General features: G+C 42.6%; 1 pseudogene; it reads right to left on the reverse strand.

Annotated features, from left to right (window-relative positions):
- Positions 1 to 7,083: 7,083 nt before the first annotated feature.
- On the reverse strand, positions 7,084 to 7,338 carry LOC126933073 (40S ribosomal protein S29-like; annotated as a pseudogene).
- Positions 7,339 to 19,370: the final 12,032 nt, after the last annotated feature.

A 19,370-nucleotide genomic window follows, 5' to 3' on the forward strand; every position in this document is an offset into this window, starting at 1 on the left:
GCATGGTGGCTCACATCTGTAATCCCAGCACTTTAGGAGGCCAAGGCAGGCAGATCAGCTGAGGTTGAGAGTTCGAGACCAGCCTAACCAACATGGAGAAACCCCATCTCTACTAAAAATACAAAATTAGCCGAGCGTGGTGGTGCATACCTGTAATCCCAGCTACTTGGGAGGCTGAGGCAGGAGAATCACTTGAACCCGGGAGGCAGAGGTCACGGTGAGCTGAGATTGCACCATTGCACTCCAGCCTGGGCAACAAGAGTGAAACTCCGTCTCAAAAAAGGAAAGGAAAAGAAAATTGGGGTATAAGATCTGAGTTTCTGTTTTCATTTCTTCGGGGTATATATCTTGGAGCAGAATTGCTGAGTCATAGAGTAATTCTATGTTTAGCTTTTCGAGGAATCACCAAATATCCACAGAGGCTTCATCATTTTACATTCCTACCAAGAATGAGCAAGGGCTCCAATTTCTCCATGTATTCAGTAACATTTGTTATTTTCCTTTTTTTTTTTTTTTTTTTTTTTTTTTTTTACATCATAGCCATGCTAGTGGGTGAGAAGTGGTTTTGATATGCAATTTCCTAATGACTAATGATGTTGAGCATCTTTGTTTTGTGCTTATTGGTCATTCATGTATCTGCTGTTAAGTTGTAACAGTTTTTTATAATTCTGAATAGTGAACTCTGACAAAAATTTTCTCCTTTGACCAAAACTTTAATCAGGTTCCTAAGTCCTTTCTGACTAAGCCTGACCTTGCACTCCCTCTCTGTCCTTGTGGAATCTAGTTTGAGAAAAAGATCCTGCTAAGTCAGTTTAACCAGAAGCCCCATATTGATATTTCCTCTCAGTCGTTTTCCATCCACTGACCTCAACCCTGTTCCTTGGTTATAAATTCTCACTTGTCTTTGCTGGAGTCAGAATTGATTACAGTCTGTCTCTCCCACCACAAGACCCTATGGCAGAGCTCCCTGTACTTATCTCCATGGCACCCTTGAATAAAGTCTGCATTTCCACCTTTAAGAGTGTCATACATAATTTTTTCCTTAAAAACTGTTATCAGATGTATGATTTGAAAATATTCTCATTGTGTAGTTTGTCATTTTACTTTATTGATAATATCCTTTGGTGAACAAGTTTTTAATTTTGATGAAAACTAATTTATCCACTTTATCTTTTGTTGTTCATGCTTTTGGTGTTCTAAGAATTCCTTGCCAATTACAGAGTCATGAAGATCTATCCCTATGTTTTCTTTTAAGGACTTTAGCACTTAGATTTAGATTGTTAATATAATTTTCTTATTTTTTCTCTACGGTGGAGTATATTTGTATATGGAAGTAGAAGTCCAACTTCATTACTCTGCATTTTGAAATCTAATTATACCAATACTATTTGTTTAAGAAACTATTCTGTTCTCATTGATGAGACTTGCCACTCTTATCAAAATTCAATTGCCCATAGATGTATGAGTTTATTTCTGGGCTCTAAATTATATTCCACTGGTCTATTATGTCTTTTTTCTCTCTCTCTTTTTTTTTTTTTTCTTTTTTTTTTGAGATGGAGTCTTGCTTTTCTTGCCCAGGCTGGAGTGCAGTGGCGTGATCTCGGCTCACTGCAACCTCTGCCTCCCAGGTTCAAGCAATTCTCCTGCCTCAGCCTCCCGAGTAACTGGGATTACAAGCACCCACCACCATGACTGGCTAATTTTTTTCTGTGTTTAGTAGAGACAGGGTTTTGCTATGTTGGACAAGCTGGTCTCGAACTCCTGATCTCGGGTTATCCACCCTCCTTGGCCTCCCAAAGTGCTGGGATTACAGGCATGAGCCACCATACCCAGCCTATTATGTCTATTCTTATGCAAGTGCCACATTGTTTTCGTTACTGTAGCTTTGTAATAAGTTTTGAAATTGAGAAGTATGAAACCTGTAACTTTACTCTTCTTTTGCAAGTTTGTTTTGGCTATGCAGAGTCCCATGCAATTCTATATGAATTTGAGACATGGTTTTTTTCATTTCTGTAACAACAAAAACAAAAAGTCTGTTTGATTTTGATAGAGCTTGCATTGAATTTGTAGATTGCTTTTAAGAGTATTGACATCTTAACAATATTGTCTTTCTATCCATGAACATGGAATGCCTTTCCATTTATTTAGATCTTCTTTAATTTCTGTAAGCAATGTTTCATAATTTTCAGTGTACACGTTTTTCACCTCCTTGGTTGAATTTATTCCTAAGTATTTTATTCTTTCAGATGCTATTTTATATAAAATTGTTTCCTCAGTTCCTTTTTGAATTGTTTATTGCTGGTGGACAGAAACAAGTGATCCTTATGGGTTGAGCTTATGCCTAGATATTTATGTGTTTTCTACTCATATGACCATATTAGCTGTGAATAGAAATAGTTTTACTTCTTACTTCCCAAGTTGAATGTATTTTATTTCTTTTTCTTGTCTAATTATCTGGCTAGAACTTCCAGTATAATGCTGAATAGCAGTGGTAAAAGTGAGCATCTTTATCTTGTTTCTGATCTTACAGAGAAAGCCTTTAGTCTTTCACCATTGAGTATGATGCTATCTGTGGGTTTTTAATAAATGTCATTTAAAATATTAACAAATTTTCTTCTCTTCTTAGTTTTCTGAGTGTTTTTATAGTGAAAGGATACTGGATTTTCTCAGATTACTTTTCTATATGAACTGAGATAGTCATGCATTTTTCTTTTTCCTTTTTGCTGTCCATATGATGTATTACACTGATCATTTTTCTTATGTTGAACCACCCTTGCATTCCTCAGATAAATCCCACTTATGCATGGTGTATAATCCTTTTAATATGCTGTTAGGTTCACTTTGCTATTATTTTATTTATGCTTTTTCATCTATATTAATAGCGTATATTGGTCTATAACTTTCATGTCATTTGATGTCTTTATTTGACTTTAGTGTCAGGGTAATGCTGTTTTCATAGAATCAAGTAGGAAGTGCTACCTCCTCATCTATGTTTTGGAAGCATTTTCAAATGATTGGTATTAATTCATTCCTCTTTGGTAGAACTCACAAATGAAGCCAACAGGTCCTAGGATTTCTTGGTTGGGAGGTTTTTTATTACCTATTCAAACTCTTGTTATAAGTCTGTCCAGAATTTAAATTTTTTTCTTGAGTCAAATTTTGTAATTTTGTATCTTTCTAGGAATTTTTCCCTTTCAGCTAAGTTATCTAATTTGTATACAGTCGTGCATAGTACTCTTTTATTTCTTTTTTATTAAGGTCAGTAATAATGTCCCCACTCTCATTTTCTATTTTAGTTGTGTCCTCTCTCTCTTGCTCTCTCTCTCTCTCTCTATCTCTCTCTCTCTGTCTCCCTCTCCTCTCTCCCTCCCGCCTCTCTCATCTTGCTAGAGGTTTGTTGTTCTATTGTTCTTTCAAAGAACCAACAGTTGATTTCATTGATCATTTATATTGCCTTTTATTCTCTCTCTCTCTCACTCTCTCTTTAAGTAGAGATGGGTTTCACCATGTTGGCCAGGCTGGTCTTGAATTCCTGGCCTCAAGTGATCCACCCGCCTTGACCTCCCAAAGTGCTGGGATTACAGGAGTGAGCCACCCCACCCAGCCTATTCCCTATTTCTATAATCTGTGCTTGAATATTCAATATTTCTTTTCTTCTGCTAGCTTTGATTTTAGTTTGTTTTTCTAGTCCCTCAAAGTGTAAAGTTAGGTTATGGATTTTTTATCTTCCTTCTTTATTAATGGGAAGTTTCCTCTAAGCGCTGCTTTTGCTGCATCCCATAATTTTTGTATGCTTTGTTTTCTTTTGTTTGGGTTATGGATTTGAGATTTTTCTTCTTTTTTAATGGGAATTTACGGCTGTAAGTCTCCCTCTGAGCACTGCTTTTGATGCATCCCATAATTTTTGTGTGTTTTGTTTTTCTTTGCATTTATCTCTAAGTATGTTTTAATTTTCTCAGTGATTATTTGATCCATTGGTTATTGAAAAGTGTATTGTTCAATTTCCACACGTCTATGATGTTTCCAATATTCCTTCTGTTATTGATTTCTATCTTTATGCCATTGTTGTCTGAAAAGATATTTTGTGTGGTTTTAATTTTTTAAAATTTGTTGAGACTCATTTTGTGGCCTTACATATGGTCTCTTCTGGAAAATGTTCCATGCACACTTGAGATGAATGTATATTCTTCTGTTTGGAAGTGGAATATTTATCTGTAGGTCTAATTAGCTTATTATGTTGTTCAAGCCCTCTGTTTTCCTACTGCTCTTCTGTCTAGATGTTCTATCCACAATTGAAAATAGTAGAAGTTTCTAACTCTCATTTTAGAACAATCTATTTATCCCTTTGAGTCTGTCAGTGTTTACTTCCTATATTTTGGGGCTTTTTTGTTTGGTTCATATATGTTTATAATTGTTAGGCTTTTTAATGAATTTTGCCTTTTATTGATATATAATACTCTTTTTTGTCTCTTGTAGAAGTTTCTGACTTTAAGCCTATTTTGCCTAATATTAATATAGACATTCACCTCTCTTTGGGTTACTATTTGAATAAAATACCTTTTTCCATCTTTTCATTTTCAGCCTACTTATGTCTTTAGAACTAAAGTGAATCTCTTGTAGATAGCATATAGCTAGATCATGTTTTTCAAACTACCCTGACAATCTCTTTTGACTGGATAGTTTAATCCATTTAAAATTAAAGTCATTGATGATTAGGAAGGACTTACTTCGGCTGGGCATGGTGGTTCATGCCTGTAATCCCAGCATTTTAGCCAAAGTGGGCAGATCATGAGGTCAGGAGTTCGAGTCCAGCCTGACCAACATGGTGAAACCCCATCTCTATTAAAAAACACAAAAACTAGCCAGGCTCAGTGGCACATGCCTATAATCCCAGCTACTCAGGACTGAGGCAGGAGAATTACTTGAACCTGGGTGGCGGAGGTTGCAGTGAGCTGAGATCACGCCACTGCATTCCAGCCTGGGTGATAAAGTGAGACTCCATCTCAAAGAAAAAAAAAGGAAGGACTTACTTCCACCATTTTCTATTTGTTTTCTGTATGTCTCATGTATTTTTTGCCTCTCATTTTCTATATTACTGCTTATTTTGTGTTTGGTTGATTTTTTGTGTGAAATGTTTTGAATCTATTCTTATTTCCTTCTGTGTGATTTTTAAATATTTTCTTTGTGATTTCCATTATGACTATATTTAACAACCTAAATTTGTAACAGTCTAGTTGAATTTATAGCAACTTAACTTTAATAGCATACAAATACTCTCCTCCTATACATGTCGTTGTCACAAATTACATTTATATACTATGTGCCCAAGAATGTAGATTTTTAATTAGTTTCTATGCATTTGTGTTTGAAAGCATATAGGAACTGAAAAGTGGATTTACAAACTAATAATATGGAAAATATGGAAACTAATAATAGTGGCTTTTATATTTGCCTGTGTATTTATCTTTACTGGAGATCTTTATCTCTTTATATGCATATCTAGTTTGTTTGTTTGTTTGTTTGTTTTTAAACAGAGTTTCCCTCTTGTTGCCCAGGCTGGAATGCAATGGCATGATCTCGGCTCACTGCAACCTCTACCTCCCAGGTTCAAGCAATTCTCTTGCCTCAGCCTCCCAAGTAGCTGGGATTACAGGCATGCGCCACCATGCCTGGCTAAGTTTGCATTTTTAGTAGTGATGGGGTTTCTTCGTGTTGGTCAGGCTGGTCTCGAACTCCTGACCTCAGGTGATCTGCCCGCCTTGGCCTCCCAAAGTGCCGGGATTACAGGAATGAGCCACCACGCCCAGCCCTATATGCATTTTTGATGAATGCCTAGTGTCCTTTCTTTTCAATCCATAGGAATCCCCTTGGCTTTTTTTGTAGGACAGGCCTAGTGGCAAAAAAAAACTTCAGCTTTATATTTTTATCTGGGAAAGTCTTAATTTCTCTCTTGTTGCTTATGGAAAGTTTTGCTGTATTTAGAATTCTCAATTGACAGATTTTTTTTTCTTTCAGCACTTTGAATGTATCATTCCACTCCCTTTGGTATCCATGGTTTCTGATGAGAAATTGGATGTTAATTTTGTTGATGATTCCTTGCATAGGATAAGTCACTTCTCTCCTGCTGCTTTCAAGACTGTTTGACTTTCAACAGTTTGATTATAACATGTCTCAGTGTGAGTCCCTTGGAGTTTTCCTACTACAAGTTTGCCTTGCAGTTTGTTAAGCTTTTATAATATATAGATGCATGTCTTTCGGCAGACTTGGGAAGTTTTTGGCCACTGTTTCTTTAAATATCCTTTCTGCTCCTTTATTTTTGTCATCTCTTTCTAGGACCTTGGTAAAATATATATATATATATATACACACACACACACACACACACACACACACACACACACGCCTGTTGGTGTTCCACATATTCCTTAGGTTCTGTTCATGTTTCTTCATTCTTTTTTTCTCCTCATACTTGATATCTTCAATTATTCTATCTTCAAGTTCACTGATACCTGTGTCTGTCTACTAAAATCTGCTGTTGAACACTTCTAGATTATTTTTAATTTCAGTTATTGTACTTTTTACCTTCAGAATATCTGATTGGTTCTTTTTAATAATGTCTTTTTAGATATTCTAAGTTTTAATTTATTTATTTCCTTTATTCTTTGTTCATGTTTTTTTGTTGTTGTCATTGTCGTTGTTGTCTGAGTCTGTTTAAGCCAGTTATTTAAAACCTTTGCCACATATGTTGAATGTCTGGTCTTCCTCAGAAATGGTTTCTTTTAATTTATTTTATTCTTTTGAATAAACCATACTTTCCTATTTCTTTGCATACCTTGTGATTTCTTATGCAGAAAGCTGAATATTTGAATATTATAGTATGATAGCTCTGGAAATGAGATCCTCTTTCTTCCTCAGGGTTTACTGTTTTTTCTTAATTGTTGAAGTCTGTAGTCATCCTTTTAATGACTTTTACAAATGATTTTTGCAAAGACTATTTATTTTCATGTGTGGTCACTAAAATCTCTGCTCCTTAGCTTATGATCAACTTGTGTTTTGATGGATATTTTCTTTTTTTTTTTTCCCAAATGTTTATTTTATGTACAAAGAACTATCATGGTTTTTCATTGAGTAGATGCCTTGGATAATCCTTTGAAGGAAGATCATTTAGTCCAACTTAATGAAACCGATATCCTTTGCGTACTGACAGAAAGACTAGCGGTACATATTGAGGCCATATTTCCGGATCAGACTGTGCAGGTTTGAGCAGACACGACAAGAGCAAGAACCCTGGTCGAATTTTCGCGGGTGGCTCCAGTACAGCTGCTGGTGACCCATCTTGCTTTCAGGAGTGCAATGAGGTAAAAGCAATGGATATTTTCTTGAGTGCCAGGAGCAGTTTTTTAATTGCCTTTTTTAAAATTTAGCATTCATTTTGTTGCTGGGAATTTTTTACTGTTTTTCCAAAGTTCTGACAAAGTTGGTTCTGACCAGGTTTGCTTGTTTTTCAATGTTTCTATGAGGATACAAATGCTTATGGCTATCTATTTCACCATTTTACTGACATCCGAGTTAACAGGTTCTTTTGAAGAACAGGTCTATAGGAATTTAATAGAGTTCTAGTACAGCCAATGTCAAGCATCTGAAGACCTACTAATTTAATTGAACTCCAGTTGTGGGAAGTAGGAGAAGCTGAAATTGTTTAATTTGCTTTGTGCAAGCCACTCCACTAATCAACTCTCTTAGTCTTTGCTTCTGAAAATATAGAAGGAAGTGAAGATATGTACAAGGGCGGGGGAGTTCATGGAACATAGGATAAATTCAGTGATGTTAGCCTTTAACATTTTTTATTATCATCCTTGATTATCACTGATATCACCTCACTCCTGAATCTGTCACTACTCATCCACCCCATTTCTCTGATGCAAGAGTAAGAACACAAAGGCAAGATAATTAAGACCCAGGTTTAGTAGCACACAGAACTGCAATCAAACTTTATTCTTTTTTTTTTTCTTTTGAGACAGTTTCACTCTTGTCACCCAGGCTAGAGTGCAATGGCATGATCTTGGCTTACTGCAACCTCTGCCTCACCCGGTTCAAGCTATTCTCCTGCCTCAGCCTCCTGAGTAGCTGGGATTACAGGTGTGCACCACCAAGCCCAGCTAATTTTTGTATTTTTAGTAGAGATGGGGTTTCACCATGTTGGCCAGGCTGGTCTTGAACTCCTGACCTCAGGTGATCCACCTGCCTTGGCCTCCCAGAGTTCTGGAATTATAGGTGTGAGCCACCGCACCTGGCAGTCAAATCCTATTCTTTCACTAACTTACTCTGTGACCCTGATTAGGATACCAAGTTCTCCATTCTCAGTTTTCTATTTAAAAAGTGGAAATGATTCTACATAGTGCCTCCTTGGGTTATTGTAAGGACTGAATGAGCAACACTTAGTACCTAGCCTGTCATAAGTCCCCCATAAAAGTTAGTATTAATGTTTATGCTCCTGTCCATTGTCCTGGGCCCAATCTTAAAACCTGATAACTACCCTGTCTTCTCACCTTTTGGGGTTCACATGGGACTGTTTTCTTTTCTTTTTCTTTTTTTTTTTTTTTTTTTTTTTTTTTTTTTTGAGACAGAGTCTTTCCCTGTCACCCAGGCTGGAGTGCAGTGACGCAATCACGGCTCACTGTGGCCTTGAGTTTCCAGGTTCAAGCGATCCCCCTCCCACCTCAGCCTCCTAAGTAACTGGGACCACAGGCATCCACTACATCTGGCTAATTTTTTAAAAACATTTTTTGGAGATGGGGTTTCTGTATGTTGTCCAGGCTGGTCTCAAACTCCTGGGCCCAAGCAATCCTCTTGCCTCAGCTTTCCAAAGTACTGAGATTACAGGTGTGAGCCACTGCATCTGGCCTGTTTTTGCTTCTACTTGTTCCTGGCCTCTGAAAAAGGCTCAGTCTTATCCAGTCCTGACATAGGGCTTCATTCTTGGGGAACATGTTTGCGGCCAGGGCTCAGCCCTTCAATGGCGCTGAGCACCAGCCCTCTATCTCCCAGGAAACACTTCCTCAACCTCTCTTCCCCAGCCTCTCTACCCTCAGTTTCTCCTCTTCTGGGTTGTGGACTATTCAATTATTTCTTACCATTCCTTAGCATTTCTCCCTCATGTGACCCAAAAGAGCACAGTTAGGAGTGGGGTGGGAGAAGGAGGAAATATTTAAGAGAGTAACCCATGTGTCCCTCCAGTCTATCTCTTGATCCTCCTATCTCTTCCAGATACCTTCCTAGATCATCTAGACCCTTTCTTGACTTTTAGTTTCCAAAGACTGTAGGCTCTGAAGGGAAGAAAAATGACTTAGGCCAAATATAATAGATTTAGAAGCATCCAGAAGGAGATGGAACAGAGTTTTCTATTCTCCACCCCTCAAACTGGGGAAGAACATTTTAGTCTAGGGGGAAGGGGTGAGAGCTGAGATTTTAGAAGTCCCTAAGAAAGAAACCTTACTCCCTTCTGGGTAGAAAATGACAGAACCTCCAGCTAGGTTTGAGATAACAACAGCCAAGGGAAAAATTTGTTTTACTTCCCAGGAACAACACCAGAATAAGGTCAAGGTCTCAAGGAAGAAGGGTGATGCATCATGTTTAGAGGAACAGAGGCAGGCCTGAAAGGAACCTGGAAGTCACAATAAGGGATGGCTTAGCAGTGTCCTTGGCAGAATGACCACTGAAGACAGACAGCTCAACAAGGGCTACTATGAGCAGATCACCCTGAGACTTTTTAATTCCCAAGCTAATAACCCAAGAAAGTAAATCCAAATTCAAAGAAAATGGAGAAACACCAATTTGACTAAAATTATATGTGTACATCATCAGCAAAATGGAGTCTCAAATTAAAAATTAAGTTACAAGAAGGATGTGACATTTCTGATCTTCCTGGGTCCAACAAGCTACATGATCATCTACAGAAAGCCCAAGGCTTCTGACTTTTATTTTACTTTTTACACTACAAACAGCTAGATGGCTAGCCAGTAAGGACAGAGAACAGCTTCCAAAGCCAAAAGAGTTGTATAAAAGTTCACCTTGACAGGAGTCAGCCAATCTCACTCTGACCCTGCCTGAAGACCTCCTGTAGAGCCCCCACTGGCCAAATCCAACTGGAAGCAGAAGGCGAGAGGGGCTGGGTGACATAGTGCATGCATATCTGCTTCCGAGGACTGAGAGTCGGGTGGAGACGGGTGGGGAATGCATCTGGGGAGCAAAGGGAAGGTGTCCCAAATTCCATGTGACATCATTCTCAGTGAAATGAACTAACTGGAAAGATCACTTTCCAGATCTGGTCTCCCCTCAGAGACAGAGGAAGAGCTAAGCCCAGGATGGAGGAGCTAAAGGCCACTTTGGTCAATACAGCTGAAACCCACAAGGTCATTTATAGAATCCTTTGTCCAAGAAGGAGAGTTAAAGGTTAGAACCAGGATATGAGCCAGAATCTTAGAAAATGCACAGTGGATTATTACACCAGAAGAGTGAGACTGGTAACAGTGGCCGGTGAGAAAACGAAGCAGAGTCAGATATGGGAATAGCAAGAAGATAACTCCAAAAACTTGACCTTCCCATTGGGTTAAACTTCTCTTTGAGATTAACCTTCTCTGTGGGCATAGGTGCCCACCTATTCAGATCTTTCTGTTTGCCAAAGCAGCATCACCCATGTAAAAGAACTGCCTTGTGGATATCTTCAGGGATGTCTCAGGATCTAGTTACACGTGCAGATTGAATCAGAGTCAGAGAGATGCTTAGGGAAAAGTGGAGTTCAGTTGTGTTGAGTTGCAATCAACTGGTTGACATGCTAATATGCAACTTAATTAGCTGTTTGTTTATTTATAAGTTGCAATTATTGGAGTCAAAATTGTTTTTCATGTCTCAAACATTTTCTTAAGCCTTTATCTTCGTTAAGATAAAAATAATGAAAGGAAGTTCCTGAACAACAGCTGTGTGCATGGCCTGGTGCAGCCTGTCTGAATGAAGTTTGAGGGTAGGAGGCTCCAAGAGGGAAGGTGCTAAGAACTGACGGAATACCTAATTGCCAGACCATATGGAGACATTCAGATTGCTCACAAATATGGGAAAAATTAGTCACAGGTACACAGAAAGCTAATTAATTTTATTTTAAAAGAGCAACAATTTACTCCTAAAAAAGTTATTGCACAAGAAATGCAAAATACCACATGGTGTCACGTGTATGTGGAATCTAAAAATGTCTAACGCATTGGAGCAAAGAGTAGAACAGTGGCTACCAGAGGCTGGGCGGGAGAAATGGGGAGATGCTGACCAAAGCCTGGAAAATTTCAGCTAGACAGAAGGGAAAGAAACAAAAATAAATAAATAAATTGCATATGAGATTTAAAAAACATTGTAGTAGTAAGGAAAGCAATTTTCTGAGTTCTGTGAGCCATTAGAGCAAATTAACAAACATGAGGAGGGGTTTATGGGCACAGACTTGCAATTGGCATCTGAAGGGGGGAGCAGTCTCAAGGGACTGAGCCCTTACCCTGTGGGGTCTGTGTTACGTCACGGTACTTAGTGTCAGCATTAAATTGAATTGTTAGTGTCTGGACCCAGTTGGTATTCAGAGGAAAAAATCAAGTCATAGTACGATCTCAGGGGGTGAAACATCTTCAGCATCTGAGGAATTAAAATTTGAGGCAGCTCAGGCCAGTGTCTAGGTGGGAGAAGACACACATTTTGTCAGCGCCCAGATCCCCAGACCCTTCTGTTGAGAGACTCCTTTATTAAGAACCCTTGTATTCAGTCTGTTCACTTAAATCACTGATGCTTCCTCTGACTTCAGAAGAGATTTGTTTTTTGGAAGGAGGAAAGTGAACTTTAGAGACTGTAGAAAAGGATTAACAGATAGTTGCCTATGGGGCATAAATCCCAGCATTTCGCAGAGTCAAAGGGAAGGATACGGCTCAGTCAGAGCCCCTGGCTGGACCGCGTGAAGAAAGGTGGTCCCTCCGGGTCAGGGCCAGCCAGGAAGGAGGACACAGGCCTGCCCAGGTTTCCCAGACACCAGAAAGGGGACGAGGGAAATATGGACAATAGGGCACATCAGTGATCATGGGACTGGAGACATAGCAAATTTTATTATATAATAAGGTAATTGTTTTGTTTTTTTCTCTAACTAACATAAGAAAGCTAGAAATCTTTCACGAACATGCTACAAGCCCTGGGGAATGGTCTACACTGGGAAGCGAGGCAGGTAGATCTGCCACCTGGGGTTCTTCCTCCCTGCCCAGGCCATGTGTGCTCTCAGACACCCTCTAGCCAGGAGGAGTCAGCCCACGGAAGGGCAAGGACTCACTGCCCCCATTATCACCAGGGCAGGTGTGACGAGTGATCCCAGGTAAACAGGCTCCCGGGCTCCCCGCCTTCTGTCCTGCGCAGCCCTCCCAGCCCTGCCCAGACCCCATGGGCCTCCTCCTGGCCATGGGCACTTTCACCCTTCCTCAGTCACCCTGATGGTGCTGGAGAAAGCTCATCTTTTCAACAGCTGACCACCGTGGGTGGGTTTTCTTCCTTCTGCCAGCTTCCTCTGAATGTGTTTCTCCACTTCTCACATTTCCTCTGTCTTCCCTCTCCCGGGCTCTGTGCTTCTGCCCTTCTCTCTCTGTCTCTCTTTCCCTCCATCACTGTGTGTGTATTTCTGTGCTTTCCCTCCCATGAACGCCTCCCAAAGAAGTGGGGAAGTGAAGGTAAATCTTCTTTTAGAAGCAAAAATACTCAAAAGAAGAGGCAGCCCTTCCTCCACCACAACCACAGGGCACCACACCTAGACACTCACCACACTTTGGGGGTGACTGTTAAATCTCTGCTGTTTCTGTCCATATGAGGGACTCTCTGACACTCTGGAAGAAGGCACACACTCTGGCCCTGGATGGGAAGCCTGGCTCCTCTGTGGTCTCCCACGTGACTGAGAATGTCATTTGAAGTGAGCTCCAGCTCAAGCCGGGCGTGCTTGAAGGAGGACAGCTCACCCCATCCTCAACGGATGGACCCTTCTTGACCTCCACGCACACCTTTCCGGAGGGGGTGAGAAGCATATACATTTCGAGTATTTTTTGTTTATGATACAGCATCCAACCTATTGTATTTCTATACCTTATATCTATATTTCTATACCTTATATCAAGTCATTCCTGTCTCTGGAGAGTGAGTTACCCTCTGGGCTGATGTGGGAAGAAAGCAGGCCACAGACTTCAACCAGCAGTCAAACCTCAGGGGTCAGAGAGAGAGGACATCTGGCATTTTTTAAGGTGCTTTCCTATGCATCTTACATTTGATCCTACAGCGGAACTGTGAGATGGGTACAGGAAGCTTAGCTGCCTCAGTTTCCCCAGGGAAGCCACAGTGCTGACTACCTTCTTCAGGCCCATGTTCTGTCCAAGGCTGCAGTGGCCCACCAGCCCTGGAAGAGCTGCCAGTCATCGGAGAAGCCATGCTTTCACCTGGCAGTGATGTCCTCATCAGTCTGAGAAGCAGCGCTGGCCACCCTTGGGTCACGGGGTGTGGCTGAGGTTGTGCTGTGGCTGGTACCACTGTCCCTGCAGCCCTTTCCTCTCATATTCCTTTGCTCCTAACCAATCCCAAAGTGCTCAGATGGGAAAATGCATTTACATCCACAAAACCAGGCATCATGGAGAAAGAAACATACATCTGGTCCTGCACGGTTACCTTTCTGGATAAAAACTGACCTCCACCCAACTCCAGCAAAGCCTATGTCTAAATTCTCAACAGTAAGTAAAAATCATGTCCGTTTTACAGAAGCGGGAACTGAGACTCAGAACGCGGAAGTGTCTTGCCCAAGGTCACACAGCACAGAGCCGGGGCTGGGTGCCGGTCAGCTCAGTCCTTCTGTCACCCCTGGCTGGCTCCACCCACAGCAAGGAAGGATAGTGCTGTCTCAAAAGACACATTCTATGTAAATAAATCCTTCAGGTTAAACTGTGTGATTTAGGGGAAGGATGATCCAGGAAATAATGATTTTCCTTCCCAATAATGTTTAGCGTAGGTTTGGGTTGGGGTTTTTTTGTTTGTTTTTGTTTTTGATAAACTGGAGGGGAGGCATGATGTTATCGGCATGCATAGAAAATGTTAAGTCCTTGGAGCACCTAGCGTGCTAGTTACTAGAACATACAGCCACCTACGTTATCTTAGTAACCACTAGAACACTGAGTTCTTATGAGTATATGCATTTATTCCATGGAAAAGGAGGGTTATGAGCTTTCAATGCCCTTTATTTGCCTGAGATCCGATTGCTCCTGGGTAGCAGCCCGGGTGGGGACCTCCTTTCTGCCCATGGCACTGCTGCACTCAGTCCACGACAGCACACGGGCACACAGTAAGCACTGAGCGGCGGCTGTCCCATGGCTACGGGTGAGCCTCGGCTGCACCACCAAGTGCTCCTGCACCCCCAGGCCTCCCCATGCTCACCAACCCCAGAAAATCTCCCCCTGGATGGTGAACTTGGCAGACAGGGTCTGCATGTATTTCACTTCCTGGTGCCTCCCCGGGTATGTGCCCATGGTTGGGGCTCAGGGGCACTTGAGAGATGGAGAAAAGGGCATGAGCGTGGACTGAACAGCCACCGCACTCAGCCCTGCGTCCAGCAGCCCTGGACGTCCTTCCTGCAGATCTTGAGAGATCTTGAGAGATCTGCAGGAAGGAAACGGTGGAAAGTTCATCAACTCCCGGGAACCAGAATCACGACTTCTCCCTTGGAATTAACGATAGAACTTACCTGGGAACCAGATTTTAAAAGCACTGTTTGCCCATTGGGAAGTGAATTAGTCAGAACTTCTCACCCTAGGGGTGTGTCGTGCTGAGCTGTCCACAACCCTGAGAAGAGTCATGACCCAAATGGTTGTTAACGGGAGCCAGAGAATGTTGGGCTCACATTCCAGTTCTGTCAATACTGTGTTGTGTGATCTGCACTGGGGCACCTGGATCAACTGAGAGGTTTTGGTGGCAAGTAAAAGAAAACACAAATTGGCCTACAAAAGAGAATTTGTGATTCATATGACTGAGGAAGTCCAGAGTGAATTTGGTCAGTTTAATCGAGAAAACAGCTCCTCTTCTCAGTGATTCTTGGCTCCACCCTCTCCTCTGGGTGACCTTTACTTTCAAGATGACTTCGCTTCTAGGAGCAAAATGATTGTGACAGTCCTAGGCCTCTCCCCTGGAAGACCCAGGCCATAGGAAGACACAGAATATGTGTCCAAAAATTCACAGTGGCAAATCAGGAAATTCACTCTGATTAGGTCCCTGGGTCACGTGCTCATGCATGAGCCACCAGCATGACCACCAAGGTGGAACATGTGACTGACTCTGCCCAGGCTGTGAGCCCCTCAAGGGGCCCTTCCTGTGGAGTGCATGGTCCTCCAATGGACACCCAGGATCTTGGGAGGGAAATAGGGAAAAAGCTGGGGAAGGAGGCCTGCAGGAGGCCATGACGGTCCTAAGTCCCTCTGAGACTTACTCCAACCATCAAGCATGGCTGGTGATAGTAACAGTTCAGTATATCGAGCAGAGCACTGTGGGTTCAAATGAGATGCGCAAACTCACTTCGTAATGTCTGAAGCTCTGTGTCAATGGCTCCTTATTTTGGGGAGATTCTGATAAATCTACAAAACACTCATTCCAGAAAAAGAGAAAAGAACAAATACACAAATTGATATGGTTTGAATGTGTCTCCTCCAACTCTCCTGTTGAAATGTGACCTGCAGTGTTGGAGGTGGGGCCTGGTGGGGGTGGATCATGGGGGTGGATCTCTCATGAATGGTTTGGTGCCCTCCTCATGGCGATGAGTGAGTTCTCACTCTGTTAGTTCATGTGAGAGCTGCTTGTTTAAAGGAGCCTGGAAACGACAGGTGCTGGAGAGGATGTGGAGAAATAGGAACACTTTTACACTGTTGGTGGGATTGTAAACTAGTTCAACCATTATGGAAAACAGTATGGCGATTCCTCAAGGATCTAGAACTAGAAGTACCATATGACCCAGCCATCCCATTACTGGGTATATAGCCAAAGGATTATAAATCATGCTGCTATAAAGACACATGCACACGTATGTTTATTGCGGCACTATTCACAATAGCAAAGACTTGGAATCAACCCAAATGTCCATGAGTGACAGACTGGATTAAGAAAATGTGGCACATATACACCATGGAATACTATGCAGCCATAAAAAAGGATGAGTTTGTGTCCTTTGTAGGGACATGGATGCAGCTGGAAACCATCATTCTTAGCAAACTATCACAGGAACAGAAAACCAAACACTGCATGTTCTCACTCATAGGTGGGAACTGAACAATGAGATCACTTGGACTCGGGAAGGGGAACATCACACACTGGGGCCTATCATGGTGGGGAGGGGGGAGGGATTGCATTGGGAGTTATACCTGATGTAAATGACGAGTTGATGGGTGCTGACGAGTTGATGGGTGCAGCACACCAACATGGCACAAGTATACATATGTAACAAACCTGCACATTATGCACATGTACCCTAGAACTTAAAGTATAATTTAAAAAAAAAAAAAAAAAAAAAAGGAGCCTGGCTCCTCCTCCCTTTTCCCTTGCTCTTTCTCTCAGCATGTGACATACTGGCTCCCCTTGCTTTCTGCTACAAGTAAAAGCTCCGTGAGCCTTATCAGAAGCTGAGCAGATGCCGATACTATGTTTGGCTTCTGGTGAGGCCTGCAGAATCACGAACCAAATAAACCTCTTTTCTTATGAATTACCCAGCCTCAGGTATTACATTATAAAAATGCAAAACAGACTAATATACAAACTTTTAAAGGTAATTGCAGTAGCCCATTCATGGTCCCTGCCCATGGGCCCTGAGTTCAGGCCTGCCAGCCCCATGCCCATTCTTTCCCAAAGTGTCAGCATTTTTGGGTGCTTTCTGTGTCCCAGGCACTGGCCAGCGTGCTTTATGGATCAATGCAGTCTCATTTAATACTGATGACAACCCTGTATATTATCACAGCCATCATACAGATAAATAAACCAGGGTTCAAAGAGGTGAAGTGATTTGAGCAAAAAGCATAGTCAATGAGTGATTGAGCCAAAACCAGATCTCCTGATTCCAAGTCTGGTGCATTTTCCTGTCACTCCCCTGGAACTCCTCTCCACTCTCTCCATTGGAATCCTCCCTGTTCACTGAGATGAGGCTCAGGTGTACTTCTTCTAAGAAGCCCTCTTTGACTGCCACACAGTGACACCTAATTATACACCGTCATACATGATGTGTTACTAGAACATGCTAGAACATGATAATTAGGCATACCTAATTATACAGAGGAGACTGTGGCCTGTCAAGAAAAGGCCAACCAAAGGATTTTCTTCCTTTTGGCTTTAGCAGCAGCAGCTGGAACCCAGGATCTGCAAGTTCCCTGAAATACATGGAAGCACAGCACCCACGCCATGGAACACTCAAGCCAGGGAGCAGAGCATAGAGCGTGGGTCTGGGGGCTCACCATGATGTTGGGGCAGAACTTTCTCCTCTTCCTCTGTGGCCTTGCAGGGGTTGAGCTTCATGCTTAAACTCACTGTGCATCTCTCTTGTCACAGTAGCCCTGGCTATTCCACCCCAAGATGCTTCTCTTGTAGGAAGCTAACAGGGTTCGCCATCTTCCTCCTGAGCATATGCAATGAGACTTATTCATGCCAACCTGCCCTATTTAGCAACTGCCCTGAGCCAGGCCCCAGGACATTCTCACTGCATTCCCACAGCAACCCAGAAGAAGAAGGTGGCAGTTTCCATCTGCCAGCGAGGATGTTGAGACCTGCCCACAGCACACACTAGGACCACGAGGCCCCAGAGCCTCATCCACCATCACAACTCTCTACTCTGCTGCCTGTCTGGGTGAGCCTCCAGGCTCTCTCTTTAGCCCAGAGCTTCTCCTGCCTTGCATTTCCTCTGGCATCATTACTGCCTTGCATTTCCTCTGGCATCATTTCTGGCCTCCCACGTGTGCACACCCAGGGCAGAGAGGTGGTCCCCCACCTGGCCGACCCAGCATGGGCCCATATCACAGCCAAACAGAGAGTCTAGCTAGTGATGTTGCTGATTATGATGGTGATGCTGCCTCCGCTCTGACCTGCTACTGTAAATGCTACAGGTACTGGCACCGCACAACTCAGCCCTCATGGCAGGCTGTCTGGCCTTTTCCTTTTATCAGCTTCTCCTAGATGGCCTGACAGTGCTACCCAACGCTTCCCTAACAAACTCCTTGAGGATAGGGGCTCATTCTCACCTCTTATGTCCAAAATGCATACGGGAATCTCCGGTCATACAGAACTCTTAACAGTTACTATTGTGAGAATCAAAGGAGGAAACCACTGCAAATTTGCAACACAAAGTGTGTCGGTGGACAGGCGCCCCTCTGCCTCTGCGGTACACGTCCTCCCTCTCTGGCTGCCTTCATGTACACATACAGTAATGTGGTGCTGGGCAGGCAAGCTCAGGACCTCTGCCAACTCCTGTGATGCCATCCTGGATGCTGGATGCGAAGGGACTGCAGCAGCTCTTCCCAACCGAGCAGAGGCATCCTGGCACTCTGCAGCCCTTGCTTAATCATCCCCCAAAAGCCCGTGGCCGATGAGCTCTAGAGGAAGACAGCAGTGGGCCTGCTTAATTATCGATGGGCTGGGCAAGCTAGCCCAGCAGGCCTGGCTTCCCGCAGCCCTGGAGGAAGGAGGCCGGCTTGGGTTTGTTAATAAAGACAGAATCTCCAGCCCAGCGGGAACTATGCTGGCAGAGTTCAAAACTCCAGAGCATATTGTACAAAATGCCGTTTTCCCTAGAAATCGAATTGGCATCCTATTTTTTTTCTTTTCTTTCTTTTTTTTTTTCTTTTTTCTTTTTTTTAATGAGACAGAGTTTCACTCTTATTGCCCAGGCTAGAGTGCAATGGCCTGATCTCAGCTCACCACAACCTCCACCTCCCGGGTTCAAGCGACTCTCCTGCCTCAGCCTCCGGAGTAGGCGGGATTACAGGCATGCGCCACCACCCCGGCTAATTTTGTATTTTTAGTAGAGACGGAGTTTCTCCATGATGGTCAGTCTGGTCTCGAACTTCCATCCTCACGTGATCCGCCTACCTCAGCCTCCCAAAGTGCTGGGATTATGGGTATGAGCCACCACACCCGGCTGGCATCCTATTTTTTTTTTTACTACTCTAAGCTCTTTACCTCCCTCCCCTCCACTCTCCTCCCTCATCCAGCACCATGCATGCACATTCCTAACTCAACAGCTGGCTTCTAAGTGCCACCCTAAAGGGACTGTCTTCTTTAGGTTCGTAAATGAAAAAGAACAC

Source organism: Macaca thibetana, chromosome 12 (assembly GCF_024542745.1).
Source record: "Macaca thibetana thibetana isolate TM-01 chromosome 12, ASM2454274v1, whole genome shotgun sequence".
Taxonomy (NCBI): domain Eukaryota; kingdom Metazoa; phylum Chordata; class Mammalia; order Primates; family Cercopithecidae; genus Macaca; species Macaca thibetana.